Source organism: Malus domestica, chromosome 09 (genome assembly GCF_042453785.1).
Source record: "Malus domestica chromosome 09, GDT2T_hap1".
Lineage (NCBI taxonomy): Eukaryota > Viridiplantae > Streptophyta > Magnoliopsida > Rosales > Rosaceae > Malus > Malus domestica.
This window is the reverse complement of record NC_091669.1, coordinates 26061189-26065094: the sequence shown is the minus strand read 5'-3', so window position 1 is coordinate 26065094 and position 3906 is coordinate 26061189. Positions and strand designations below refer to the sequence as shown.

At 38.3% G+C, this 3906-nt stretch overlaps 1 pseudogene; it reads right to left on the bottom strand.

Moving 5' to 3' along the window:
- Positions 1-664: 664 nt before the first annotated feature.
- LOC103443953 (uncharacterized protein At2g39795, mitochondrial-like) lies at positions 665-1663 on the bottom strand (annotated as a pseudogene).
- Positions 1664-3906: the final 2243 nt, after the last annotated feature.

The following is a 3906-nucleotide window of genomic DNA, read 5'->3' as shown; positions in this document are numbered from 1 at the left end:
CGTTTCTCGTTCTATTTGTGCCCGAATACCAAAGCTTAAACCCTGAGTTTTCTAGATCCTTTGCCTTAAGACCAACCCACTTAGTTTCTAGATCCTATATTCCACGTTCCTAAACGCATTCTACTCTCTTGAACTCGACCCTTCTGTCCTAGCTTCTTCACCATCCCCCGTCTAATAGGATCAAAGTACTTCTTTTGTGTGTCCTGTGTAAAGTTGATAGGAGCATATGCTCCCAAACAACTTTGAGTGGAGTCGTTCGAAAAGAAGTTTCTATGGCCCCCTTGCTCATTTAACACTGCATCCGGGTGCCGATGGAGATACAGCGACCCTTGCTCACTTATCACTGTACTCGGGCCACACAGCGCGCCACTTACGGGTGGCGTCCTAGCTTTAGCGCGATTTCGTTCTGGATTCATTGTCATAAGGATTCGACGTAACTGTGGAGTGCCGGCTGTCGACTACCTGACGCCCTCCCCCTCCTCCTTTATCCGGGCTTAGGACCGGCAATGTAAGATAAACTTACACAGGCGGAGTTGAGGAAAGAAGACAGTTTTAACAAATTTTAGAACCTAAACAGATGGCATATGCCACAACTAGAAGGCTCTTCTACTATTTTGGATGACCAAATATCATGTGCAAAGCCAATATTGCAACCAGGTTGAAATTTCATTACTCAACGCAAATAGGATTGATAAATTAAGGTCATTCAAAATGTTGCACAATCAATCACTCTACTTTCTTTTCAATAAATGATTTCACAGTTCCCATCCATCTAATGAACTCAGTTTTATCTTTGTTCTTCATGTATTCGTGCAAGAAAATAGTCAAATCATCGTTTATACTCCTCGCTTCCAAGAATTCATAAAGTGAGTCTTGCAACTCATCATCAAGTTCCCTGTACACGAACCACAAAAACAAATAAAAAGTAACATTTAGAGAGCAGAAGAAAATATTTTGAGACCCAAGTATAAATCAGCTTTCAGACTCTATACTCTATAAATATAGAAAAAAAATATACAAAAGGAAAAAGAACAACAACCACAAACAAAAACAAAAGACGGGAGACAAGGGACAAGACACAAAAGAGTTCTACAAAATTCAGATGAATCCAAGAATTTGTCTCAACCTCTAACAGTTTTTTATGTTACTAATGTTCCTCAGATAGTAATATATAAATAGGAGATTAAATAGAATGTCATACTTGAACTCAGGACCCGCATAAGGCTGAGCTGGCATCTTCTCAGGTTTTCGGATGAAAAGCTTGTTGATCTCTGTACTATCTAGCCAAGCTGAACACATGATCTCCAACACATTGCCGCCTTCCTTCTTGAAGATATTAACAATCATTGTAATGTGAAGCTGCACATCGTTTCCAAGGCCAGCAACACCTTTGGAATTCGGAGCAGGAACAGATCAATCAAACATGGTGGCTTCAATCGTAATGTCCTCTTTCTCTCCAAATTTTCTCTTCAAGCTTATCCATTGCTCACCAGGCCGGTTGTCAACTGTAAACGACTTGAATTTTGTAACTTACTGAAAAGCAGAAGGAATTCAGAATTAAAACCCGAACAAATCAACTCCCTAATGAACAAAGGGAATTTTTTTTCTAGAGATTATTTAAGAGAACTTAAACTCCTAATTCCAAAAACTAACCGCTGACCATAAACTTGTGATTGTCGAATCTAAGTACGGTCCTTGGAGGGAAGGATATTTAGATTCGGCCTCTTAATCCTATGATCTATTATCTCAGGAAGAAATAACAACATCTTGAATACAATCTATGATCTCACGTTGAGGATTGCAATTCATAATTATGTCAAAAGTTTATCTCAAGCTTATGTGGTAGCTTGTTTCTGGCTCGGTCTTAATTAACGAAAACTTGTCATTATATTTTATAAGATTTTACCAGACACCAATTGAATTGACTCCCCCATGCAACTTTGAATATCAGAGTGCGCAACGAACAAGACTAACAAAATAAGAAATATTATTGATAACAAACGAACTGAGAATGCCGAAACGGCTATAAAACTCTAAGAGACTACATTGTGGCTAACTTGTTTTTCGAAAGAGTTACAAAGTACCATATATATAGAAAACTAACCTAACTCTAATAGGCAAGGAAACGAAACCCTAATACTAACGGGCTAAGCCCAAATTCAAATAATAAATAAATAACTATTTTCCAACACCCCTCGTCAAACTCATGGCGATACACGACATGGGTTTGCCAAAGTAGATGCGGAAGCAAAACTCCAAATTTCAATGCCGATGCCGATGCCGATGTCAAATTTCCATTCCAAGTTCAAGCTACCATGCCCAATGCAAGAATACATGGGCCACAAAACAACCATATTTTTTCCTTCCTTTTTTCCCCAATTTTTTTTTCTTCCTTCTTCTTCCTTTCCGTGGTTCTTTTTTTTTTCTTTTCTTTTCTCCTTCGTCCCCTTTTTTTATTTGATGAGGAATCTTCTGTTGGAAATGTGCCCTAAAACCAATCATGTGATGATACTTTACGGACATTTCACATGTTAAACTAATCTAGTTTAATATCAAGGGCAAAGATTATTGTTTTAAGCCGTCTCATATAAATGTTATATGCTTAAACGATAAGTCCAAGGAATATGTAATTAGGAGAATGTAATTTAAACAAGTTAGATTTATGAGACCATTCTCTTTCGTATACATATCCTAAACGTTCCTGATCATAGGATTGCCAATTGGGCATTGACAGTCCGTTAAGATCAGTACGTGCTGTGTCTTCTCTCATGGAGAGTGACTGGTCTCGAGTCATTGGTGTGATTGACACCAAGACAAGCATGTAGGTGCTCAATAGCGAATGAGTGCACTGAACACGATCAACGAGGAGTTCTCATACTCATGTCACATGAGAACTCATGGTTGGGATAATGCAAAGTAATCCTTTGACCTAAGGCATTATAGTTGTCTTGTGGTTAAGTCCTTGATCTTTGACTATGTCAAAGTCACTCCATTCGAGGGTGTCCACGGCATAGTTGGGGTTAAGCCACTTAGCCATGGAGGCAAGTGAATGCGCAACAAGGGATCTCTAACCTTCAAACCGTTTGAGGGAGAATACTCTTTAATATGATTAAGAATCTCTGGCCAGAGTATGAATGAGATTTAGGAAGTCATTCCAAATCACATTCAAGGTAATCATATAAGTAAATGAATAACATTGGATAGTAGACATGAATAAACTATCAAACCAAACAATGTGGTCAAGAGTATTGTATTAGAGAAAGACCGTATTGCATTGTAATCCTAAACTGAATAGGTTCTCCACCTCTTCTGATTAGCTTGGGTAACCATGACATACTGCTAGGTGTCACTCATGGTTTGTGGAAGCCCTAAACGTGTATAATCACTAAAGGGAGAATTGAAAGTAAGTTTCAATTCACAATCGATCGTTAAGAGTAACAATCGCCCACTGCCTCGCTAAAAGGAACCTAATGGATCGTACACCGTGTAAGGTAGAGATTGAAGAAACAACGGAGATGAGTAAGGATAATTAAATGGTTTAATTATTTATTTATGGCTAGAATTAATTAATATGTTAATTAATCAAACGAATAAGTTCGTTATAGACTTAGGGTTAGTTTTGGACCGCAAGGCCCAATGGGATTTGAATGTCAAGCCCATTAACTCAAGTTGTATGACAACTTGAATAAACAAAGGGCTTGAAAGCCCAATAAACCCTTAAGGCCGGCTATTTAGAGGAGGGTAGTGAACTTGCTTTAATTACAAGTTTGCCACTCCAATGAAGGAAGGTATAAATATGACTTTATAGCCAAAATTCATTTAGGGTTTCTTTTGGGGAAAGGATGAGAACACAAGCTCTCTTTTCTCTCTAAAGAGGCAGGCCACCCTAGAGGAAAATAGCTACCA